Source organism: Hemicordylus capensis, chromosome 6, assembly GCF_027244095.1.
Source record: "Hemicordylus capensis ecotype Gifberg chromosome 6, rHemCap1.1.pri, whole genome shotgun sequence".
NCBI lineage: Eukaryota > Metazoa > Chordata > Lepidosauria > Squamata > Cordylidae > Hemicordylus > Hemicordylus capensis.
In genome coordinates, this window is record NC_069662.1 from 159,845,128 (window position 1) to 159,872,873 (window position 27,746).

A 27,746-nucleotide genomic window follows, 5' to 3' on the forward strand; every position below is an offset into this window, starting at 1 on the left:
AAAGCCGCTGCCTATGAAAATATGTGTCATAACACATGAGTTATAGTGTGCACATACCATTTCTGGTTGTCCCTCTTTGTCCTGTGACTAACTCCAGTGCATCTCCCATACATTAGTTTCTTCTTCTCAGGATTGTGAGCGGGGTATTTTTTTAAAAAATAAATAAATAGATAGATAAGTGGCTGACACTGTGGGAAAGATGTACTTGAATGAGAAAAACCATAAACCAGAGTGCAATCAGTGACAAGACATGGACTGAGGTACAGGCAGAACCATCTCCTTGAGCATAACCCAGATTGCATAACCTTCACTAACTGAGCAAAGAGACACCTTATGAAGCCACGGGTTCTCTTATATTTAGAAGGGGGAGAGCAACTGACCCTATCCAGCCCCAGCACCGCATCCCTCCCGTGGCTGTTGCTGGAGCCTCCAACCATGTTTTTAGCTTGTGGGCAGCTCCTGGACTAGGGTAGAAGGCTTCTCCTGCTCTATTAATTGTTCTGTGAACCTGGACAGCTTCTGGACTAGGATAGGAGGACTAGAACCAGGGTGCTCTGGGACTAGGGTAGGAGGCTTCTTATTAACTACAATAATTACTAATTATTGTGTGAACCACCCTGTTGTGTTTCATGGAGTCATAACTTACGTTGTGATTGTGACTTGCACATGTGGCGGTATAAAAATGTGTTAAATAAATATATAAATAAATTGTGAACCGACAAAGAATGATTTAGATGTGCTCACATGGAAGCACTTGATCACCCATGAAACAGCACAAAGAAAGTCCCTTGCAATAGCCAAATCCCTCTATAGATACTATTTCTCTCTAGACGTGGCCTAATTTATGAAAATGGTATGAAAATGTGGGGAGAAAGAACAGTAAGTCAAGCTGAAACTTGACTTTGTCCCAAAGCAGTAAAAATTGCTCCACCATGCACCACCAACCCACCGCTGGTTAGCGGGAACAGACCTTTGATTAATATGTCTACCTGGAAGCAGTAAACCATTCAGTCTTGTCTAAGCATCAGGGGAATAATACTTGGGGCCCTGTTAGACGATCCCTAATGTTATAACAACATACTGTGCACAGAAGAACTAAGCTTGATTAATATTTCTTCCCATCGCATCATCTGGAATCCCACTTCATAAACACTGTGGGGAATTTTCTGCTCATTTCAGTGGACCAGCCTTAGTATTAGAGTGTTTTAGTCTAGACCTATAATACTTTAAAAAATATATCACCATATAACTTTCTTCGCCAACAGATGGAGGTGTTGGAGGCTATGGCCAGGAAGAGGCCATGGCTAGGAGCACTTTCCATCAACTTCGGCTGATTTGACAGCTGCGTCCATTCCTTGAAGAGAATGATCTCAAAACAGTGGTTTTGGTAACCTCCAGGCTTGACTATTGCAATGCGCTCTACATGGGGCAGCCTTTGTAGGTAGTTCAGAAACTTCAGTTAGTTCAAAATGTGGCAGCTAGATTGGTCCCTGGGGCAACTCGGAGAAACCATATTATGCCTGTTTTAAAACAGTTGCACTGGCTGCCGATATGTTTCCAGGAAAAATACAGACCTTTAAAGCCCTGAACGGCTTGGGTCCAGGCTACCTTAGAGAGCGCCTTCTTCTGTATGATCCCCACCGCATGTTGAGGTCATCGGGAGAGGTCCATCTCCAGTTACCACCAGTACGTCTGGTGGCAACTCGAAGCCGGCCCTTCTCTGTAGCTGCTCCTATGGAATGCACCCTCGGCAGATATCCACAGTTTGGGCTCACAGTTAGCCTTTAAGAGAGCCGTAAAGACTTACTTGTTTGGCCTGGCTTTCCAAGGGTTTTTAATCTTTTTTAAAAAGTATTTTAGTTGGTTTTAAATTGTCTTAAAATGGTTTTTATATTGTTTGAAGTAGAGTGTTTTAAATGATGTCTGCTTTTACATTTTTTTTAACTAGTTGTACACCCAGAGCCCAGAGCCTCTGGATGGGGCAGTTTATAAATAAAATAAAATAAAATAAAATAAAATAAAATAAAATAAAATAAAATAAAATTAAATAAATAAATAAATAAATAAATAAATAAATGACGAGTGAACGAACAGATAATTTAATAAGCCAGCCAGACTGTTCTCACAAGGCTGTTCTCACAAGTAGCCCTACCCAGGTCTGGGCAGTTCTCCTTGTGTAGGGCTGCTTGTGTGAAGCACCTGGATCGAGGCCGATCCCGGTGCTGCTCTTCTGGGTAGCCCAAGAATTTTACCCGACTGTTTACTTGGGTAGAAGGGTGCAATTACACCCTTTTACCCAGCTACAGGGTTGTGTGAGCCTGGGGAAGACACAGAGCTGGGCACCTTGAGTGCCCAACTCACGGCAGGATGGATCTCTCAACACACTGTGATCATCACATGGTGCATTGTGGGATATCTTTAGGCTGGAACATATTTCCCAGCCTCCAGAATGCTGCAGAGCTCACAAAAGCACCGATGATGTGGGTGCACAAGCGGCATGGCCCGGAACTACACTGGATCGACTGGGGTGGGTGGGAAGTAGGTGCTCTCCTGTCCTGACATCCCCCCTCTTGCCATCCCCACCGCTCTCAAAGGTCATGTGAACAACTTCAAGGTGTTTTTCTTGTTGCTGGAAAATCCAAATATACCATATTTTAAACGCCAAGACTCAAAACATAGATTTTCATAGAACATTTTTTTCCATCTATAGATCTGAGTTGTGGGATGTCTTTCACCTTTTTCGTACCATTAAGAAAGTTTTACTCTGTTTTAAATGGTAAATTCTTGTGGGTATGAAGCGATGTCTGGAACTCTCCCGCACGACTCTTGCATTAAGAAGTCTGCTTTCTAGTGCCATTAAAGCTACAACTGTTTTGCTTTTGATGTTTTAAATTTTCTTTCCTTCTACTTTGGCGGCTTTAGATAATTTTTTCAATTGGCAAGTTCATAGATAGCAACTGTGAGTCATTCTCAGAAAATGCAACCTACCAGTAATGCCTGAATGGAATTGGAAAACAGCTTCCAAAGCGAGCCATTGTCAAGAAATTAGTTTGCTGCCTAGGTCTGTAAATTCTAAGGCTGACCCAAAATGTCCCACATTTTGCTACTGAATTTGCACATGTCAAAAAATGGAGAGGCATTTCTGTGATTTGAAGGGAAGTGCAAGGGTAGGCCTCACCAGTAGCAGTGGAGCATTTCTAGGCAAGTGGTGGCCACCTTTTAAATTTCCCATGTTCCCAGGGAATGATGCTATGCAATAATGAATTACAATTCCCAGAAGACTTATGGGAAACTAAAATGGTAGCCACCAGCCACCTGGGAATGTCCCTGCAAAATCTGTGGCAGCAAGTTTTTCAGGCTTTTGGCCAATGAGTTGTCCCTGCTGTTTTAAAATTTAAAATGTTTAGCTATGTTTTGTTCTGTTTTTATGTTTTTTGTTGAGTTTTATTGTTTTATCTTGTTAACCACCCTGGGATCTTAGGATGAAGGGTGGTGTGTGTGTGTGTGTGTGTGTGTGTGTGTGTGTGTGTGTGTGTGTGTGTGTACACACAGAGAGAGAGAGCTGGTCTTGTGGTAGCAAGCATGACTTGTCACCTTAGCTAAGCAGGGTCTGCCCTGGTTGCATATGAATGGGAGACTTGATGTGTGAGCACTGTAAGATATTCCCCTCCGGGGACGGAGCCACTCTGGGAAGAGCATCTAGGTTCCAAGTTTCCTCCCTGGCATCTCCAAGATAGGGCTGAGAGAGATTCCTGCCTGCAACCTTGGATAAGCTGCTGCCAATCTGTGTAGACAATACTGAGCTAAATGGACCAATGGTTGACTCAGTATATGGCAGCTTCCCATGTTCCTATGTTCAGAAAGAGAGAGAAGCATCTGAGTTGGGTTCAGTTTGAGGGCAATTGTCCCAAACTGTCAAACACATTCTCAACTTCCAGTTTAGTCTGAAATACGTGGTTTATAATACAAACCTTGGTGACTGTAGTACTTGCCTTTAATTCAAGGTGGCCATTATACACTTCTTCTCCAGCTTGGATGGCGATCTTAGGAGTCCTGGGACTTGTAGTTTGCAGAGGGCTTGACACCTATCCAAAAGACTTAGGTAGCCTGGGAAAATTATATTTCCCAGGGTATCGGAGACACTGCCATAGCAGCATTCCAGCAAGTGCCAGGTAGGGACAGAGGCCTCGAGTGAGACCTCCAGACCACTACCACCACTGCCACTGCTACTGCTGTTGCCACCACCACCACTACCAAGTCCATGGGAAAGAGGATGGCAGAGCAAGCTACAAAAGGTTCATGGGTGTGGACTGGGGAGGAGACTGGGACTGGGGAGGAGTGCTTAACTGGGGAGGTGTGGACTGGGGAGGAGTGCTTAACTGGTGTACTCCCAGTTATGTCATCAGAAGTACAACAGGGTCTGAATTTGGCTTGGAATAAACTGAGCCATATATATATAAAATTTATTTAGTTCATTCATTCATTACATTTTATACTGCCCCATATATACATATCTGGGCAGTTTACAATTTTAAAATAATATTCAAAACAATAGAAATACAATTTTACAGCAATATAACAAGTATAACAGTTTTACAATAACACCAGTATCCATCAAGCTATCATTACAGTAGCAATCAATAAATTCATTTCAAAACATAACATGGCCATTCAAAGTAACAAATCACCTCCACAGCTCATTTCAGTAATATTAAAAACAACATTACAATCACATTTCAAATTCATTACAAAAACACACAACAATAATCACTAATACTAATAATACATCAATGGGCCGGTTCTCATGAACATAGCCCCTCTACTTGATGATGAGGTGTGCGTGCTGAGAACACACCCTCCCTAACATCCTTAAAGGATGTGCCAACATGTCTCCAGCACATCCTTTAATGAGGGGTGATCATCCTAATAGACCCCCTGCAGGTAGTGTGTGTAGAGGGATGATTTGGACCCCTCACACATGATTAAAGGACATGGTGAGAACCTGACGGCATGTCCTTAACCCTTTAACGTCAGGGTGGGCACTTTCTTGGCACATCCACCCCTTCAATCACGTGTTTGTGAGAACTAACACTATCAATATCAGTTTTGGAGCTAACAAAGAATCAGTGTGAGGAAGGATGGTGGAGCAAGCCTAGGGTTCCTTTGGCCGCCTCATACTGGAGTTGTCCTGTTCCTAAAATCCCCTTTCCCTCAGACCTCCTTTCTCCACAGCTGATTCCTACCTTTTCCTTTTGTATGTGGTTCTTCAGTCACCCCCATTCCTGCCTGGCCTGTGACAAAGCATTTACTCATGAGGAAGCCTCTCTCAAGGTTCCTGCCTCCCTGGTGGAGAAGCTGCTTTCCCCATGCTCCTCTTTCTGCTTAGCCCTCCACCTTCTTCCTCATCATCCCTCCTCATCAATTTTGCTCCTCCATCTAGGCTTGGGCAAGGCAATATTCCCTGAACAATCACAACCAGCAGAAACACAGAACACTAGCCAACCCACATAGAGCATCTGTGCGCTCTTTGGGGCCGGCTGTTCCTCTCTCCCTTCTGCCCCACTCTGCCTCTCCCTTCTGCTCCACTCTCTTGCCCCTCTTCCCCTCTCTCCTGCCCCACTCTCTCTTGCCCTTCCTCCCCCCCACCCCTCCCTCTCACCCTCCCTCTCACCCTCCTGCCCCAGTCTCTCCTGCCCTCCCTCCCCGCTGCTCCTCTCTCCTGCCCTTCCCCTTTCCCCCTCTCTTGCCCTCCCTCCTGCTCCACTCTCTCTTGCCCTCCCCCTCTCTTACCCTCCCCTCCCCCACACTCTCTTGCCCTGCCCCCTCCCTCTTGCCCTTGCCCTTCCCCCTGCCCCACTCCCTTTTGCCCTCCTCCTTGCTTCTGCTGGGTTCAGCCAGCGGCGCTCTACCGGGCCTGCCATTTTGCGCGGCCGGGCTCTCTGCTGCCACTGCTTGCCTCCGCGGGCGCAGGGCTCACCGCCGCCACTGCTTGCCCCCACGGCCATGCCCACCGCCACCGCTTGCCTGCGCAGCTGCTGGCCAGGCCCACCACTGCTGCTGCTTGCCTGCGCAGCCGCCAGGCTCACTGCTTGCCCCCGCAGCAGGGCCCCCTGCCACCTCTGGCCTCCCTCCTCAGCCATGCCTGCCAACACCTTTGGTCTCCTGGGTGTGCCGCCAGGCGCTCAGCTAATCAGCTGGGCCACCGGGACACACATTCCATGGCACACCCAGGAGAAATATATATAGAGATAGATTCATTATTTTGACCTGGAAAACACCAGAGCTCTTCCATGATGAATTAGAGCCAAAGTGGCCAACCTGAGGCTCGCCAAATGATGTTGGACTACAGCTACCATCATTCCCTTCATAACTGTGATGATGGCTGTTGTAGTCCAACGAGCTGGAGAACCTCAGCTTGGCCACCCCTGAATCAGAGTGCAACAGATTCATAAGACAACAGTGGATTTCAGCATCTATCTGGTGTTTCAGAATTGTATGATGCTTTAATAGAGCTCTGAGTTTCAAGCTCTGAGAGGAGAGCTGGTCTTGTGGTAGCAAGCATGACTTGTCCCCATAGCTAAGCAGGGTCTGCCCTGGTTGCATCTGAATGGGAGACTTGATGTGAGAGCACTGCAAGATATTCCCTTCAGGGGGTGAAGCCACTCTGGGAAGAGCAGAAGGTTCCAAGTTCCCTCCCTGGCATCTCCAAGATAGGGCTGAGAGAGATTCCTGCCTGCAACCTTGGAGAATCTGCTGCCAGTCTGTGAAGACAACACTGAGCAAGATAGACCAATGGTCTGACTCAGTATATGGCAGTTTCCTGTGTTCCTAAGCTGCATATTCTGCTCCAGCCTCAACACCAGGTAAATACTGGTTTCATGGGGGGCTCTTTTAAGTAGCTCCCAGTACTGAGCAGACTCCTTTTGCTGGAATTGTGAAGACATGCAGTGATGACTGTCATTGCTATAGCACTGCGGACAGCCAGTGTGGGTGCTAGGAGAAAGTGGGGATGGTGTTGAATCCCCAGTCACTGAGGACTGCCCTATATGTTACTTTGGGAGTTTCAAAATGTGGGTCCCCAGATGTTATTATTATTATTTTATTATTTTACATTTTATATCCCGCTCTTCCTCCAAGAAGCCCACAGCAGTGTACTACATACTTAAGTTTCTCCTCACAACAACCCTGTGAAGTAGGTTAGGTTGGGAGAGGAGTGACTGGCCCAGAGTCACCAAGCCAGTCTCATGGCTGAATGGGGATTTGAACTCAGGTCTCCCCAGTCCTAGTCCAGCACTCTAACCACTACAGCACACTGGCTCATCAGCGTGAGCCAGTTGTAGTCCAACAACATCTAGGGATCCATGTTTGAGACCCCTGTGTTACTTGATCCTCCCTGAAACAAAAGGGCTCCTTCTGCCCATCATATACCCATGTCATGCTATATCTGTGTTTTCCCCCTGGAACTCTGTATCCCAGGGGAAATCTGCTTTGCTTGTGAATTCTAGCAGACCTTTTGAAATGCTTCCGTCGGGCCGCACAACGGTTGATTTAGCACCAAGCCAGAGTTTTTCCAAGTACACTATACAAAATCGTAATGAGCTGCACATCCATCTCTGTCCAGGGATACACACAAGCTAAATCCACTGGAGACAGCCTGAGCTAGTTCAGCACTCTCTTTTTCAGCTCCAGTAATCCATATCTTTTGTGGGGGGGAAGGAGGCTCACCCCACCTGTTTTCCCCAGAGTGGGAACAGCTTATTCAGTGTGCACCAAATCCTAGGGTTGTCCCTGAAAAAGGATCCACGTTCAGGTTTTGTTGCTGCAAGGGCAATCACCTGATTAAAGACATCTTAGTTGATTAATCAAATGAGCTTAAATCCATTAGTCAGTTGATTAGAATGGATTAAATCTGCATACATTCACATATGATGAAAACAATGTTTTGAAGGGAAATAACATCCTTTGTTTGTTTGTAGTGCATACATTTGGCCCCATCCTGGAAGAGGCATTCTCTGAGAATGAAGAGGAAGGCGTCTTTCAAGTTCACACTTGGCACCTGCAGTTTTTAGAAGTTCAGAATTACTAGGCTTGGAATATGAATTTTCCCACCTTGCAGTGCTCATCATGTGTCTGAGAACTCTCTTGGCTTCAAATGCTTCTTTGGTTTGGAATTTAACATGAGATTATTACAAGTTTATGAGCCCCTGAGCAGTCAGACCCGGCGCTCCAAGGCTGCTGCTCTTTTGCTGCATGCTCAGAGGTTGTTTACGTTAACCAGTGGCTCTCAGCAAAACTGTCATTGATTGCTGAAATCTAATTGAGGAGGGTTTTGTTTGCTTGTTTTTGAGATGGAAATGTAATTTGCAGAGTGATACCTTGACTCCTGACTCTTCTCTTGAATTCTGAGCAATCCATGTGGTGAGTAATCTCCGAGTTTGAAGACATTACACAACAAACATTGCCACCAATGCGGCATCAAATAGGGATGGGGGGGCTGTAGCTTAGCAGTAGACCATCTGCTTAGCATGACCTTCTCAGCCAGAAGGTCCCCGGTCAAATCCCTGGCAGCATCTCCAGGTAGGGCTGGGAGAGAGACTGCCACTCAGTGTAGACAATACTGAGCTAGATGGACCAATGGTCTCATAAGGCAGCTTCCTATGTTCCTATAATTTGGGGATGTACTGTGTACCTCCACAGTAGAGCATCTGTTTTGCATGCAGAAGGTCCCAGGTTCAATCCCTGGCATCTCCAAGGGAAGGATTCTTCTTCTTCTTCTTTATTATTATTATTTATTGGATTTCTATACCGCCCATCCAAAAATGGCTCCGGGTGGTTTACACAGAGAAATAACAAACAAATAAGATGGTTCCCTGTCCCCAAAGGGCTCACAATCTAAAAAGAAACATAAGGTAGACACCAGCAACAGTCACTGGAGGTACTGTGTTGGGGGGTGGATAGGGCCAGTTACTCGCCTCCTGCTAAATAAAGAGAATCACCACGTTAAAAAGGTGCCTCTTTGCCCTTTCCTGCCTGAAACCTTGGAGAAGCTGCTGCCAGTCAGTGTAGACAAAATTGAGCTAAATGGACCAATGGCCTGACTCAGTAGAAGGCAGCTTCCTGTGTTCTGAAATGATCCTGACTGGTGAGGAGATCTGCCGGAAATTTGGTTGCTGTGTGCCATCCAGGGTGCCAAGTGGAGGTAAGGATGGGCAAATGCCCCTCCTCCCTGTTGCCCTTGGCATATGTCTGTCAGACTTCTAATATCTAACCATGGGGACACCCTTTGTGTCAACTGGATTGGGAATGTCTCCTGAGACCACAGGGGAGTGACTGTTTAGAATGCTTCAGGAGTGTCACTTTTCCAGGAGGGCTCCCCTCACAGCACTGTTGTGATGTTTAACGGCCTACAGGCATGTGGGAGAGGTCAGGTGTTCAGATCCTTAACACAAAATCATTGCCCAGTGGTAGAGCACATACTTTGGAGGCAGATGGTCCCAGGTTCAATTCCTGGCATCTCCAGTTAAAGAATCTCAGTTAATGGGTCGAGAAAAACCTCTTTGCCACTACCACTCAGAGGAGTCAGTGCTGGGTCAAAGCCTCCTCCTTTACCCAGTTGTTGGCTCGGTTCTGGCCGCCACGCATGTGTGGAGGCCAGAACCGAGCCACTGCCGAGCTGGTGGCTTGGTAAAGAAGGGAGGAGCACACTTGGGGCCATGCCAGGAGGGAAAGCGGCAATGCCGGCAGCTGCGCTGGCCAGGTAAGGAGCTTATTATACCTCTCACCACCCCTACCTGGCCACCCCTTGCATTAGAAAGAATGCCCCACCCTTGTGCTTGTAAAGGGGAATCCTCATCAGATTTCCCTTTACAAATATATTGGCCGCCCAAACCACCGAACCAGTTTGAAAAAACAGACTGAATCGGATGATTGGTTTGACCGAACCGGAGCGACACAGTTCAGTTTTAATCGATTCGGATTTGAACTGAAGCACAATTCCCTCCCCCCGCCCCCCCGCCGTGCCCACACTCCTAGGTTTAGGGCCCCAGCCCTGAGCCTGAGTGCTATCCAACCAGGAGGAAAGGAATTTTCCATCATCTGTCACCTTGAGATTCCTCCCACTTGCATGTCCACACAGTTCCCTTAAAGCTATGGATGACATATCTAGCAAAGTCATTGCATCTGCCTAAAGATTAGCCACATCTAATCTTGCCACATCTCCTCTTTCTTTCTACTTTGCACTATCTCTAGGACTCAGACTGCAGGGAGCTCAGTAGTCTCTGTCAACTCCAGGTGACAAGGCTTTGATTCACGTTTCTGCTATAACCCATGTTCTCCGGCAGAATCCCAGTGCATAGTAGCTGGCGCAACTCTGCTACATAGCAAGAAGACGGTGAATTCTGGAGTGAAATGTCTCGGTGACAGGGTATCATTTATCCCAACTCATGAACAGGTGTTAAGTCTGTGGAGATAATATAGTGCAGTGGGTCTCTGTGAGGGGCTCCCTCTGTCAGAAAAACACACTACTTTCCTTTCATAGCTATCTTTCCATTGTGTTACTGAGAGGTTCATTGATTCTTTCAAGCTGAAGTAGCTTTTTAATTCTCCAAAATTAATAGTTTATGGCTGAGGTTTCCCTTAGGTGGCCCACAAGCTGTGTAAAGCCTGCAAGGGCAAAGAAGAACCAAATGGAAAGGATGATGTTGTGGCTAAAATATAGTCCTGGGCCAAGGGTCAAGTTTCCTGGATCACCCTCAAATTTCTTCTGAGGGCTACTTCATATGGAAATTGTTTTGGTGCTTCAATATGAATCCATAAGTACAAAATGAGCATGCATGAAGAGCATGCATTTTTAGATGCTTCTCTTTCAACAGTGCATATGCCTTCACAGGTTACTGCTGACTTTCATGGCTACAAGCTATTGATAGACCCAACTGCTCATGAATGTATTTAATCCCTTGGCCTTCAGTGATTTTTTACCCTTCAATCTGGGATTGAACATGGAGGGCCTATATTTAACCAATAACACTGATAGACCCACATATTTGTCCAATCCATTGTTGAAGCTGTATAACCTTGTGGCTATTGCCATATTCTGTGGCAACCACTTCCGTACAATAATTATGCAATGTGAACATTGTCCCACAGTTAAATGGATGTCCCAGAAGCAAAAGATGAAGCTTGGAGCAGTTCCAGAAGTACATGCTGGCCTGTGGATGTCTGAGCTCTTGATGACTCCTCCTGCCACTCCCCTGCCGTTCTCTGTGTGCCGGAAGAACGAGTGAGTGAGTCGTAAGAGGTGAGAGAGAGAGAGAAGAAGGTGTCTTCTCTGCTGCTGAGAGCGTGCTGTTCCTCTTTCTCATCTTAAGGAGCGATTGAAATATTAATGGTAATAGAACATGATTTAGTTCACGCTGTGCTCTTGACTCACTTATTTTAATTCACACATTGTCCTTTGTTATCTGCTGGGTCTTTGTTGATAAAATATATCTTAGGAATTACAGAGGGGAGAAAAGATGTTTCAGTTCATAGGTAAGAAGCAATTAAATTAACGGAGAATGGGTTGAAGCATTACTCTAAGCTGCCATTGCTTATACAGTGATTATTTCTTTCAGAACCTGGGAGAATAGGGTTTTTTATTTTTTTTAAAAAAACTCAAAGAGGCATCTGACATAAAGGAGAGTTGGTTGAACAAAGTAAGACCTGGTTTAAAGTGCCTGATTGGCATTTTCTGTTTGGGTCATAATTCCCTTAAACACTGAGGAATCTGGCGGGGGGGGGGGATTGGTGTGAACATTTGGGACACAATTGTTCTACATTTTAGGTTCAAACATCAGGTCAACCTTCATAACCATTTTCAAGGAATAAGGTACAATCTATTGTAACACGATGCCTTGTTGCCAGAACAGTCTCCTCTCCATTTTGGGAATTTAGCTTCCACTCAGAGCAAGACTGCTGCAGAGATGAAGCCTGGTGTTAGTGAGGTCAGCCTCCATTATGGGTCAGAGAAGTCAGTCCTGATAACTGAGACTTGTACGGACAGCCTGGGGGAGACAGAGACCCCACCCATTCTAAAGGAGGCAAAATCTCCATTTGGAACAGTAGAGGTAGCAGTTGTAGGGGACAGGGTTTCCCCTAGCATCCTAAGTAATTCCCCTTAGCTTCAAAATATAGGTAAGTGCGTTGGTGTCCCAAAACCATGGACACACAAGTAAAGGGGGGCACACATGTCTAGGACACGTGACCAAGCAAGCGTGGTAACAACCTGCCTTAAAGACTGAGATTCTGGAATGAAAGTTGGTGTGTGAATGGTCAGGAGACCATACTACATTTCCAATCCAACACCATTTGAACTCCACACCCATTTTGGGGTTCAGGGGGAAGAACAATGTAAAACATACTATTCATTGAGCACTGAGACATTGCAATGGAACTTGGTGTGTGTACATTTATGATAGAATTCTCCCTTGCAAGTTGAAAGGCCAGTTTGACGCTCATATCCTCATAAGGGTGGGAGGAAATTTTCAAAATACATTGCAGTACAGCACTGAAAGCCTCTCTTGAACTTTGTGGTTAACTAGGCCATACCTTACCATGATGAGCAGTCCCAAATCTGGTCTGTGTGTGCATGGCATGGCCAAGATCTGAATCAGCTGCTGTAGCATTGGTTACGTTGACTTTCTTGGAAGCAGCTGCACTAAAACAAGTCTGCTCATCTGATACATTGTAGAAAGCAGCTGTATAATAGAATTCTATTTGATTGAATCCATCACAGGCTGAGTGTGACTTTTCCTGAGAACTCCCTCCTGCTCAACTCGTTGATTCAGCAATTATGAGCATCAGTGGAGAATGTATGCATCCAGACACAGCTGGGGTATTAGCTGAAGCTAATAGAAAGCACCTCTGACGACTTCCTCAACCTGAGACACCAGGGAAAGGTTTGGATCCAGAAGCACCCCCAGACTGTGTACCTGTTCCTTCTGGGGGAAGTGTGACCCTATCCAAAACCGGCAGATCAAAATAGTCTTCCAAGTTCCAACCCCACACAATAAGTACCTCCTTCTTATCTGGATCTTAGTTAGTTATCATTCATCCAGCCCATCACTGCCTGCAGGCAGTCATTTAGGGAAGTTATGCCTTCTCTTGATGATGTTGACATGGAGAAATAGATTTGGGTTTTATCAGCATACTGATATGATGCCACTGGAAGCCTACAGGCAGGAGTTGAGGGCATGCCCCCTCTCCTGCTGTTAGTCCTCTGCAACTGGTACTCAGAGGCATCTTGCCTTTGAGGCTAGAGGTGGCCTATAGCCCTCTGACCAGTCGCCATTGATGATGAAGTTATCTAAACCCCTCCATGAAGTTATCTAAACCCCTCTTAAAGCCATCCAGGTTGTTGGCTGTCATCACATGATGGACATGGTCAGAGAACTCCACAAGCTGATTATGCATTGTGTGAAAAAGTACTTCCATTTGTTGGTCCTAAATTACCTCGCAATCAATTTCATGGGATGACCTAGTGTTAGTGTTCTAGTGTTATGTGAGAGGGAGAAGAATGTCTCTCTATCTACTTTCTTCACACCATGCATAATTTTATAGACCTCTATCATGTCTCCCCGCAGTCATCTTTTTTCTAAACTAAATAGCCCCAGGTATTGTAGCCTTGTCTCATAAGGAAGGTGCTCTAGGCCCCTGATCAACTTGGTTGCCCTCTTCTGCACCTTTTCCAGGTGCAGAACTGTTGTAATCTGTCATGTTGCTCTTTGTTGAAATCTGTCCGATTTGAGTAGAGTCTTTCTTCACTGACGCTTCAGTCTACCTTGTCACTTCAGCTCCCATAGTTCTTCTGTATACCAAGCGGCCAATTTTGAAGCAGGTCAGAGAGGATGCTTAGGAGCAATCATGTCTACTGCCCTGATGAGCTTGGTGTTCCAGTTCTCCACCATCAACAGAATCACCAGCAGAGTCTACACTAAATCCTTCCAAGGCTCCTTGGATCCTATGGATCCAATAACCTTCTCATGAGGACCATCCTAATAGACCCATCACCCCTGCAGAAGTGGGACGTGATTGTGAGTCCAACCTTAACCAGATGGTGGTCCATCCACAACAATAGGGATATCATAGGAGTCCCCACCCACGGAACACCACCTGATCAGAGTGAAAGGCCAGATCAAGCATGTGACCAGCAACATGCATCAGCACTGAGACCACTTGGAATAGGCCATGGCCGCTAGGAACTCCTGAGCCACCACAGACAAATTGGTCCCGAAGTGAACATAGAAGTCCACCAGCATCACAAGCCTGGGAGGTTCAAACACCAATCTTGAGACCATGTCCATCAGCTCAGTTAGGGCAGCAGGGTGGGCAGCAGGGTGGTCAGTATTACCAACAGAAGTCCAAGTCTATCCCTGGTCCCCAACCTTAAGTACACACATTCAGTATGGTCAGACACTTTGACAGGGATCCTTGTAAGGGAGATGTTATTCTCAAAGATCACAGGCACTCCACTTCCCCGCCCACATCCTCTCACCTGCTGCTCAATAGAGTACCCTGGAGGGAGAAGCTGGGACTAGACTGGGCCACCAGCCTCTCCCAACCAAGTCTCTGTGATACATACCAGGTCGACCCTTCATCCACAATCAGATCATGAATGATTTCTGACTTATTCTGGACTGACCTGGCATTACAAAGGAGCAAGCTGAGGCTCTGTGGGTGGTTAGCTCAGCTCCCTGGATCAAAGAGCTGGCAGGATAGCCGTAAGGGGAAACAGTTGTTAGATTTCTGATTTCCCATCCGCTGTAATCCCCTGCTAACTGGGCAAAGAGGCACCTTTTACTGTGGTGATTCTCTTTATTTAGCAAGGGGGGAGTAACTGGCCCTATCCACCCCCAGCACAGTACCTCCAGTGACTATTGCTGGTGTCTACCTTATGTTTCTTTTTAGATTGTGAGCCCTTTGGGGACAGGGATCTTATTTGTTTGTTTGTTATTTCTCTGTGTAAACCGCCCGGAGCCATTTTTGGAAGGGCGGTATAGAAATCACCACCACTGGAATAGCCACACCACAGTCAGTGAACACTTCCCCCCCCCACACACACACCACCACATGTCTGGGAAATGACTGCTAGGAAATTGTTTTAAGTCATTCTGCAGCTGCCCCATTGTGCTATATCATCAGGGCTTCTTTCAAGTTGTGCAGCAGCCCTGTTGGGTTCCTAAAGTTGATGTAGGGCTACCCGTCATGTTGGCTAGTTCCCTCCACCCCACAGGAGTTCTAAATAGACTTGTGATGTTGGCTGCACCCCTAACATCATTGGAGGTGCAGCCGCCAACATCACACTGCATTGTGATTTCCAACTGCCTCTTAACATTTCATCAAGTCATTTGTCCAGTTCATAGGCAATGATCACAGCTTGGGGGTGTTTGCTTAGCTTTGTTTCAGCTATGATTAGGGTTGTGGATTTGGACAAAAAGAAGACCAGCTAAAAGCACATTCTGGGCAAGAGCAGAATCTCATGTTACTTTCTGAGCTGTGGAACATTACAAGAAAGCAACATTCAGTTGGCAATACATCCGAGCATTATGTGCTAAGTAAATCTGTATTCTGGGCCAGGTAATTATGACCTTCAGCAACTTCAGTACTGCACCCAAATGCCATTGGGTCACCAGAAGATACTCTGTTTGTCCATGAAGGTGCATAAATCTAAGGAATGAAGATGTCTGAAGGCCAGGAAATTGGCCAGTGTTTTTGGTTTTATACCCTATAAAGTCATTCAAACAACCCAACTGTTAACTGGGCGTGGGGGTAGGCAGCAGGGAAGGCAGGCTTCTACTTGCCTCCTTCCAGACAACCCATCAGCTCCTTCTAGCTCTGCTGATTGTGTGCCCAGACGACCGGCACAGAGGCAATCGGCGGAGCTGCGATCCAGAGGAAGAAGTCCTCCAGGATCCCACAATGCACAGTGCGAGGAGCACAGTATATGATGGGAGTTCTGAGCTGCCAGGAGCTCCTTCCACACAGCTCCATGGAACCTCAGGCTGCAGGCAGCCCAGGCTTCCAGACAACCAGGCAGTGAGGGAGGAGAGCTCTTGTTGCCAGAAGGAGGACACAAGCCAGCTGTGGTGATTGGTACCATCTGGGGTGACAGATACTCACAGTGATTTCTGACAAGGTCTACACTGCTAGGGATGAAGAACAGGTGATGGCATTGCAGTACATTCAACGTTCCATGCATTATCATGCTTTTCTTGTCCTGACCATTGGGCAAGGGTGTTTTAAAAGCTTTAAAAAGTTTTAAGAACACAAAAACAACTATAAAACGTTGTCAGTGTTGTCAAAGGAATGGAAATGAACGTTGGCAGGAACGTCCTCCAAAGATTACAACATGGAGAGAGGTCAACCATTGGTTCATTATTATCTTGACCCTGATCTTACTCTTTCCTCTGTGCAAAAATGACTGCAGTTTTACCCCTATCATTGGGGGGTAGGGAGAAAGAAGAGGTGAAAACAGAAAGAGAGAGAGAAAGCGCTGTAAGCACAACAATGCTGTCACCTGTTTTCCACCTCTAGGGTGGTAGACATTGCTAAAAGCATTCATCCTGAGATGAGATGGGGTGGGGGGGTGGGAGGCACCTTTAAGTGCAAATTAGTAGGTGCTTACCTCCCGTACCATCGCCACACGTGAAAGCGGAGGATCGGCTCCGCCACTCAGCTACAGCTACTACTACTACTACTACTACTAATATAGATATTTATATACCGCTCTTCAACAAGATTCTTAAAGTGCTTTACATAGAACAATAAATAATACATAAATAAGATGTCCCCACTGGTCCCAGAGGGCTCACAATCTGAAAAAGAAACATATGTAGACACCAGCAACATACACTGGAGGGATGTTGTGCTGGGGCTGGATAGGGCCAGTTGCTCTCCCCCTGCTAAATCACCACTTTTAAAGGTGTCTCTTTGCTCAGTTAGCAGGGGTTATGCAGCTGGCCTTCACACATGCATAGAGGCCATTTGCCGGCCAGGCCAATGGCCCCCACCAGCTGAGTGGTGCAGCTGATCCTCCACCGTAAAGGGTGCTGGGCGCCATGCCGCTGCTGAGAATTGCTCTCAGATGCTCCTGCCCCAGAAGCGCCCACACCAGCCGCCACTGCTGCGGTGGTACTGATGGCTAAAATGTGTGGGCGTGGCTCATGGGCTAAAGGAATAACCGGACTGAGCTCATGACAGTGGGATGGGAAACTGTAGCCAAAAGAGACAAGGAGGAATTAGGGGCCAATAACCTTTAGATGGCATTTAAAAATTTTTTTTGTAATGGTTTTCCTTTAAGATGACAAATGGTGACATAAACTGGCAGAAGCCCAGAAATTAAAATGAAGGTTGAAAGTACTTTCCTTGCTTGCTCCGATTTGTTTTCTTCTCCTCCTTCCTTCCATCTTACAAAGGACAGCATGCTGCTGCCCATAACTTTGATGCATGCATGAGCTCTGTCAAATATTTCCTTTTTTGCCTCTCTTTCAAATGCACCTATGCACGCATGCAGGAAGAGTTGACACAAGCCATAAAGACTGTAAAAAGTTAATTGCTTCCCAAAAGCACTCATTGAATCTTCCAAGCTATCAAGTAAACAAATGTTGAAAAGTTTTATTTTTGAATGCTTGGGGGGGCTGGGGGGAGAGAACAGGTAGTTAAAAATAGCAGCTTTCTACTCAGGTCTTCCACCAGACGGATTCCTCTTTCTCCCTATAGTCAGCACACTGGTGGACATCCAGACTAGCCCTGGACTAATAAAGCAGAGCTTCACATCCACACGAATGCTGTGTACCCTTGTATGGGGGCAGCAATTTTTGACAATCACAGTTTCTCTCTGGCCCATTGTGCCTCTTGAAAATGTGTCCCTGAGGGTTGCGTGACCCTCAGGATGCTAGACTAGATAGGCCTTGGGCCTGATCCAGCAGGACTGTTCTTGTGTTCCTAGATGTCAGGCACCACTGTGCCAAAGCAGTGCAGGATTTCAGCCACTATTTATAAAACCAAGTGAATGCCAGATGTCAACTTTTTAAAAGAAGCATTTGTTTCTAGTTCTCAAGATCACCCGAGCAGGAAAAAGCATCCACATGTGTATGAGAGAATAAGGAATGCCGCCTCTTACAATGGTCCCAGTGCGCCCACACCCTTTAAAAAAAAATGCACTTCTTTTTTAAAGTGTTAGAATTTTAATACTTTGCTGCCTCAGCTAATTGGGACACCTTTTTATCAGCCAAAAGGGTTGTAAATTGTAATTGATTAATGTATCTGATTCACTCACTGCAGGTTGTACCCCAGTTGTTACTAGGTTATTTACCCTATTGGTCTTGTGGCAGCAAGCATGAATTGCCCCTTTGCTACGCAGGGTCCACATAGGAACATAGAAAGTTGCCATATACCGAGTCAGACCATTGGTCTATCTAGCTCAGCATTGTCTACACAGACTGGCAGTGGCTTTTCTAAGGTTGCAGGCAGGAATCTGTCTCAGCCCTATCTTGGAGATGCCAGGGAGGGAACTTGGAACCCTCTGCTCTTCCCAAAGTGGCTCCATCCTCTGCGGGGAATATCTTACAGAAGGTTCCATGTGTTCCCTCCCAGGCATCTCCAAGATAGGAATGGTAGAGACCCTTGCCTGCAACCCTGGAGAAGCCTCTGTCAGCTTCCTATGTCCCTATGTTAGTGGTTCCTCATCCTTTCAATCTTCACTTCAGCCTACACATTCAGGTGTGGGCAGCCCTAAGTGTGACTCTACGCTTGTGCCAATATGCTTACTCATGTGATCCTTAAGCATCCCCACACAATCTTTGTGCATATCATAAACACAGATGCAGTGATTAAATGATTAGCGCTGCCATTAGGTGCTTAAAATTAACTGGAGGGATTACTGTAGGAAAAAACCCTTGAATTTTCTTTCTTTCTTTTTCTTTTTTTTAAAAGCCTTCTTGTATCATTATTCTTCAGCTGGGCCTCTCCTCCTACTGATTGCATTAAAGACTTTTGATTTTGATTTTCTAATCTCTCCCTTTATAGTTTCCCAGTACAAGTTCATATTTCATGTTTATGAAATTTTGTGGGGGAAATATTGTAAGGTGAGGGAGGCCTTGTTTCTCTCCCCCACCACCACTGTTCTTTAATCCGATCTGTTGTCTCCACTTTGGACCTTAATTTAATTCTCTGTCTTGCTTATAGCGATGGACAAAGTAAAAACCGAAAGAAAAGAAAAAAAGATGGGGGGAAACACCATACAAACCTGTGTTTCTTGTCCCCCACCTTTCTTCAAGTATTGATTTGCATTATGAAATTATTCGTTTTACTGTCAAGTTGATTGAGTCGGTCACATTTGGTATCACCTAAAAGTGTCCTGTATATTGACAGGCTGGAACACCCTGCGCTTGTAGTGTCAATACTCATCCTTTTCAAAATGGCCTTTTCTGTTTGCCTTTCCAAGCATCACACTTAAATGGTCAGGCCAATATGGTAATATGCCATCACCTGTAGGTCAAACCAATTAGGTAGGAAAGGTCAAACAGCATTTTTTGGGGTGGGGGGGAGAATTTTGTAAATTGAGACCTTCGGAAATAGTGAGAGCAGTATGATGGATGAGTACAGGTGGAGGGAAAAGAACAGGATATCCTTCAAATACTTGGCACTGTAAAAACCAGGAAAGTTAATAGGCTAGCCCTGCAATGGTCAAACAGAATGAAGGACAAACATATAATTGGATAGTAATCTATAATTATAGTATTGTAATTGATGGGAGGAGAGCTGGTCTGACTCAGAGTCAATGCCACCATCACATCCACAGCATGGCTTCTGGAGGGTCTCTTATGATTGCTTGGGTCATGGGTGTGTGCCTTCAGACCACGCCCGGTCTGCAACATCCAGTGATGATTTGCTCATATAAAAGAGTCAATGCAGTTCCTTAGCAATTGCCCAGTCACATTTTCAATGTTGGGCAGGAGGACAAGAAACTTGATTTTCTTCACATCATTTGACACTGAAATTATCTCCTTGCTTCCCCTCCTTTCAAATAAAAATAAGTTGGATTTTGAAACTTAAGAGGTCAGAGACTAAGGATACTCCCAAAATTGGCAAGCAGAGACAAAGATACCGATGCTGTGAGAATCAACAATAACCCGACTGGGTGCAGCCTGTAGGTGCATGATACAGCAACTGGCTAAAGGAAGTCTGAATCTGGACAGTACCTGGATGCCTGGGCCCTCGTATCTATTTCACAAGTGATATGGAAGAAAAGTGGGATTTAAATGCAATAAGCCAATCACAAGTAAACCAATCACAGAATGAACACCACAGATGGAATCTTCATATTGCCTGATATACCCTCTCTCTCTCTCTCTCTGTTTTAAAATGCAGTTGACGTCTTGCCTTAATCCCTTCCATGCATTCTCTCTCCCCTGGTCTCCCCTCCATGCATTCTGTTCTATGCCCGACATTTATTGCTGCACTATTTATGGTTTTCAAGGTTGCTGGTGCTGGAGTGGGAAGTGGCAGTATCACCCCAGCTTGCCTACATGGTGCTTATACAACTGAAAAAACAAAAAAAAGTACATCTGTAACTGATGATGAGAGATTCCTGCCTGCAACCATGGAGAAGCCGCTGCCAGTCTGTGAAGACAATATTGAGTTAGATAGAGCAGTGGCCTGACTCCGTATATGGCAGCTTCCTATGTTCCTATGGTGAGAACAATGATGGCCCATGAAATCTTGGATACAGAAAACATGACCTGTGGCAGGTGGTGCTACCAAACACCACTTGGCTTGCTACAAATCCTACCCACCCTGCTAAGCCATGTCTTAGGACAACTTCCCTTGGCCTCCCTGCCCAAAGTTCCTCCTCCCTGCTCCATCCACCATGGAAGCCTCTCCCATCAGCAACAAGATACACCTCCATCTTGAGAAGCAGTGTTTCTCTTAGTAACAGAATCTGATGACAGACAACAAAAGAAGGCTGTGGCTTTTATGCCCAGCTTGCAGTCTTAGCTTGACATGGTTGGAAATAGGATGCTGGACTAGATGAAGATAAGTGACTTGGTCAAGGCCACCAACAGAGTACCAAGCAGAGGTGGTGCCAAGTGACAGAAACACACCACCATATGCAGTAAAATGTGCCATCAAGTCAGTGTTGACTCCTGGTGACAACAGAGCCCTATGATTGTCTTTGGCAGTATATAGGAGGGGTTTACCATAGCCACCTCCCGCACAGTATGAGATGATGGCTTTCAGCATCTTCCTAGATCGCAGCTGCCTGATATAGGTGTTTACCGTAGTCTGGGAAACATACCAGCAGGGATTCGAACCAGCACCCTCTGGCTTGCTAGTCAAGTCATCTCCAGTAAAGGAAAGATTGTGCCATTGAGTCATTGTTGACTCCTGACAACCACAGAGCCATGTGGTTTTCTTGGTAGAATACAGGAGTGGTTTACCATTGCCTTCCCTCATGCAGTATGAGATGATGCCTTTCAGCACCTTCCTATATCGCTGCCCATACAAAGGGATAATCTGCTAAATAACATACAGTGATTTTTTAAAGGATATACGTTATGGAAAAAGATCCACATATAGTGGTCTACCAACCCAACTGCAGCAAGTGCAGCAACTCAATGGAAGGTCACCCCATGCTGTGTGCAGAGGAGGCATTGTGGGGCCCATGCTGCTGTGGCGCAGGGAGGAGATTCCTGGCACTGGTGGGCACTGCTGGATCCCTCCAGGAGTGTGGGGTGGCTGTGGCCTTGGACTTGGGCCCCAAGGTCCAGGCTTAAAGGCACTCCTGGGTCGGTCAATGAGCACAGGGGTCCCCAGCTTTGAGTCCCCAGATGTTGTGGTGTTGCAGCTTCCATTATCTCCAGTCACAATGGGCCAAGGTTGTGAGATCCTGAATTAACCTATTTATTTATTTAATACGTTTGTGTCCCACCGTGTTGTGCAAAAGCACCTCAAGGTGGCTTATAGTCAAGGCAGCAAACACCTATGGGACAGATAAGATCATCAAATGTCCAAGAAACAAAAGCACCAATCAAATAGAGAGATACCAGAAACCAGCTGCGGGGGGGGGGGGGGGACAAGCCCATTTCAGCAGATCAGAGGCCTCAAATGCCCTCTGAAATACTGCCGTTTCCACTGTCACTAGGAAGGCGTTAGCGAGGGAGTGGCACAGTTCCAGAATTCTGGCGCCATTGTAGAAAATGTCCTCGGACTCTCCATTATGGCACTTGACCTGGAGCAAGACCTCTGAAGCAGATCTTAATAAATGTCTCAGTTCCTGCACACACTTTACTAGAGCGGTGTGAGAACAGGCCGTGTTGAATTGCCTCACACACCACAAAGTTAGTGGCTGAATTCGCCCTGGGGACAGAACATCAGTAACATTGTTTGTTTGTTTGTTTGTGAGACTGGCAGCTGGCCTTCCAATGAAATGTTCCCCAAGGAGACTTCTAACGGATTTCAAAAATACAAAACAAAACACAAAAATAGCCCCATGTATGTCCACACAATCCTGCTCTGGGTATTGCGGCATCTGAGGTGAGGCCCCAAATATTGCTTTGACCCATGACCCTCGTGGGGCCAGCCAGCCCGCTTTCAAAATCAACCTTTGCTTAGGAAATGGCACAGGAGGTGGAGATCTGGCAAAGTTTCCAGTGGCCTCCTCTTCTCACGCCACTTGCAAGCTGTGCAAGAAGTAGGAGGAGAACTTGCAATGACTGCAAGGGTAAGACGGGTCCCGCAGAGCTGCTACGATGGCAGAGGGGAGTGTGTCTTGTTGCCCTTCTGACATCACAATAAGCAGCCACTGGAGGTGACTGACTCACCTCGCCACATGAAAGGACCGCCCTGGCTGCAGAGTTTAGTCCTTTGGCCAATGGCCAAGGTTAGCGTACATGTTCTTCCAGTTCTGCAAACCACAGACAATGGACAGTCAGAGGTGGGGGAAACAAACCCCCCTCGCTCTCTCTCTCTCTCTCACGCGCGCTCTCTCTCCTCCTCCTCCTCTCATGCACAACACCAGAGCATTCTGGTGGCACGGCATAAAAATTCAATATTAAATGTTAATTTTCATTATTGTTAGCAGCAGTCTGGCAGTAGCGAGTCCATCAGATCTTTTGCTCTGCATTATCCTCTTTCTTCTCCCCTTTCTTTAATCAAAATAAGCGAAAAAAGCCACCACCAAGTGTGAAATGCAGAAGTCCGTTTCAGTGATAGCCTCTCCCAATGCCGAAATCAAATGAAGCAAGGTCATTTAGAGTCTTCCGAACCTGTGAGATTATTTATGAAAAAAGCAGGCACTCTACTCCAGGTCCCGCCCCCCCCGCCCCCTCCCCGCTCTCAGTGGAACTCATCATTCAGAGCTGTTGAGCAGTTGGGAACAATTACAGGGGATAAACCGAATGAAATATGTTGCACCGTGAATGTGTCAAGATTTTGACCGGCAGAATTTACATACATGAATAAATATTGAATGCTGCTTAGAAAAAAAGGCTGGGGGCAGGGCTTTGGTGGTGGGCAGCCGGCAATGCAAAAATAATTACTACCTTTATTACCCGTTACCGTCTTTAATAGCGTGAAAGAGAGAGAGAGAAAGAATGAGAGCAAGGGAGACAAATCATCAAGTCTGGGAGGCAAATTAGAGGATGCATCTCCCTGTTGCCTGATCCAAATATTAAAAGCCTTCCTCTTAGCATCCAATTGAGTGGAGAGGACAAAGCAGATATTATACATCTAAGGGGATCTAGAGCATGCTCACACCAGTTAATAGGCATATGATTTTTCCCTCTCCCATTGCATAATCCACAGGGATGCTGAGTACTCCACTAAACACCACTTCAACTCTATTTCCCAAGCATATTCCAGGTATACAAATGAGCACTGATGGAGGGTCAGGAGCAAGTAGCAGGTGCCACACCTGACCTATGACATGCAAGTCATAGGTCAGCATCAGCTGAATGTCTGCTTGGAGTCTACACACATACAGCTGCCAAAAACTGACATGCGAGTGTCTTGCATATCCGCTCTTCACAGTTTCCTGTAATGTACAAGATCCTCCTCCTAAATAATATAACAGGACATGTCTTGTAAGAGAGAGAGACACATGTTTGGACTTTTCTTCTGCTGCACTGTTGCCTAGAGGGAAAAATCACTAGCAAATCTACAAGTTGTTCAAAAGTGCCTTGGAATAGTCTGAATCCAAGCGAATTATTTATCTTAACTTTGAAGTCATTCTGCATCTCCACCTTTAAGGATTTTGCAGCAGAAGCCTATCTCAAAATGTTAAGCCTATAGTTGCGTTTGAAATGTTATATGCTTTCCTTGCTTCCTTTTATTTTTCATTTCTTTCTCCCCCCACCCCCGCTTTTTTTTTTTCGTTTGAGGACAGATGAGACTCAGATGTAGAGAGTCACAGTTTGAAGTGGCTGCAACCTGGGCACACAGCTGGTTTGGGAGAGAAAGTGACTTTGTTGTGGAAAACAGGTTGTAAGATGTTGTCGGGTGACAGTAACAGACATGCCATACCAGGAGTGTGGAGGACCTCTAGATCCCTGGATTGATCAGGGAGTCACTGTAGTCACTGTGGCAGATCACCTGCTCTGCATGCAGAGGGTCCCAGGTTCAACCCCCAGGTAGGGCAGGAAGGGACACCTATCTGAAACACTCAGGAGCTGCTGCTACTCAGTGCGGACAAGGCTACGCTAGATGGATCAATGGTCTGGTCTGACCCAGTGAGATCGATCCCGATCCTGGCACTGCCTTGGCCTTAAGCCCAGGAATTTACCCCAGGCTTTAACCTGTGTTTAAGGATGTGAGCGCGCCCTTAACCCCTGGTTAAGGCTCGGGTGCATGTGTGGGCTGCAGGCGGCCAGGCAAGAGTGCCCAGCAGAGGGAGGGTCCCTCAATGCACCTCATTCCTGGCATGGTGTGCATTGAAGGATGCCAGAGGCTCCTCTGGCTCCCTGCCCGGCCGCTCACCATGGCACCGATCGTGTGTCGGGCAAGCGGCAGAGCCAAGAGAGCAAAATTGCTCGTGGCCCAGCGGGGAAATGCCTGGCTAACAAGCAGAAGGCTGCCGGCTCGAATCCCCACTGCGACTATATTGGGCAGCAGCAATATAGGAAGATGCTGAAAGGCATCATCTCATACTGCGCGGGAGGAGGCAATGGGAAACCTCTCCTGTATTCTACCAAAGACAACCACAGGGCTCTGTGGGTGCTAGGAGTCGAAATCGACTTGACGGCAGCCCTCGTCCCCGCCTGACCTCAGGATATGGCAGTTTCCGGTGTTATCAGGTGTCATTGCACATTTGGTGCAGCCATGGGGAAACAAGGAGAACCCTGCTGGATCTGAGCAAAGGTCAGTCTGGAGCCTTTTCCCCAACAACAACCAGTCAGATATCTCTCGGAAGCTCACGAGCAGGGTGTGGAGACACAGCTTGCCTCTCTTCTTTGCCCCCCCCCCACCTCGCCAAATATACTGAACATTGAGACTGAGGCATTTGCATACAGTGCAGGAGGGCAAGTGTGGTGGCAAGGATGAGGATCACAGGGAGGGCAAGGGGGTGACTGGTCAGCAGGCAAGCTGGTGTTCCACTCCCAATAATTCACTACCTGGGACACATCATGCCTCACCATGGGACTGGCCCTAGGCTCAACCTCTACACAGGCTTCTAATGCAAATCTGAAACTCTTCCTCCTTTTCTCTCACATGGCCATTCTCATCCTGAGGCCTTGGGGTTTGTCTCTTAAAGAAGCAGTACACCACACACACACACACACACACACACACACACACAACACACACACACTCTCATCCTTTCCCCAAACTAAAGAGAACTAAATGCCTTAGCTTTTTCATTGTAGAGAAGGTGTTACTGCCCTGGATCTTTTTAGATGCCATTTTCTATGGATCAGGCTCTTTTGGAGATTTGAAGTTCCATGGGAACTGCTGGAGCTCACCTCCATGTGAATATGTTTGAGACTGGGCTATAATAAAGTTGGAGGATTCGGCTTAGTGTTTCTCCCATTGCTGTGGCAGTGGCTTTATTCACAGCAACAACATGAGGAATCATGAACTGCTAGAGGCGTAGGTAGACACAAGAAGCTGTACTTGACAACGGAGCAAATGACCTGAAAATTAGCCCTGTGCAGTCAACTCAACTGCAGGGATAATGAACATATATAGGGAGGAAATAGGGTCATTTCCACTGATGCCACTCCTAACCTCTGTGTATTGATTGGCCTCTGATTTTAGCTGTTTTGGCTCTAAACTCCCTTGCAAGTTGGGCAAATCGTCAAACTTTCCTTCCTTTGCTTACCTTATGGCAGGAGTTCTCAAACTGTGGCCCCCAACCCAGAAGTTGTTGTACTACAACTCCCATCATCCCCAACCACAATGACCTTGGACTACAACTCCCATCATCTCAAGCCACAGTGGGAATGGTGAGAGAGTTGTAGCACAACATTATCTGGGGGCCCCAAGTCTGAGAAACCTCTGCTCTGCATAATTTCCCTCCAGTGGGCTTTGTTGCAGCTTTGCAAGGTTACTAGACCTCTTGGTGATATCTCATTAAATGGGATGTAAACAGGGACCAGGGTGTGAAGGTGACTCTCAGGGACAACGTCTGTGTGTGTGTGTGTACTGCAAGGTGATGAGTGTGCCCACACATTTTCATTGCATGTTGTGCTCAAGTGAAATAGGACCGAAAATAAAAATAATAATAAGTAAAATCAGTTATAGAATTCCGTTGATATGATGGGACATTTTCACTCCCTCTATCTCATTTCAAATAAAAAAACATAGATTTGTAAGGGTAGCTTTGATATCAATTAGTCTCGATACAAGAGACCGGCAGTCACTTTGCATGAAGGGTTGAATTAAAATGGCTGTATTTAGTCAGAAGAGCGTCCTAAGCATAAAATTGTTTTTCTCCTTTTAGGTCAATTTTCTTGCAGGCTAGTGGAACGGAACGAAAAGAGAAGCTGTGCCTATAAACACTGAAGTGTGGCTTGAAAATGTCTTCATGGAATAACAGGGTTTGATCCCTTCCAATCCAGAAAGCACCCAGCCATGATAGAATTGCTTCTAGCAGAGGTTCTCAAACGGGGCTCCCCAGATGATAAGGTCATGCTCACAACCATTTTTGGCAGGTGGGGAGGGTGCAGGTGGAAGGCAAGGTTGAGCTTACCTTCCCCTGGACGATCTCAATCCATGTGTGGCCTGCATGCTTCCAAGGGTGGAGCTGGCTGGACTGCAGCCCATATCCCTCCCAATTGGCGGCCCTGCCAGTGATGCTCCATGACGTCACATGCACCTGGGTTCTGGAAAGCCCTGAGCAAGCTCCCCCAAGCTCACTTCCAGCCAGCGCTTGCTGGCTGGCAGCATTTATTTCCCTTCCTCTCCAGGCAAACATTGCTTGGCGATGAGATCTGGCGATTGGGCCTCACCCCCTTCGCACACGACATCACAGGAAACAGGGGCTTCATTCTTTGGACCCTGTCGCTCCGTGGTGGCTCTGCCCCTGTGCGGTTTGTGCACCCACACCATCTGCACCACTCTGGGCAGCACGGAGTTCTGGAGGCCAGGAAAATGCAACCTGGACTCCCGGTATCCCAAAATGCACCATGCGAGCAGCATTTCTCCTCAAGCCGGGTGCTCTAGGCACCCAGCTCTGTGTCTGCTCAGGCCCTCTGCAGCCCGAGCACACTCAC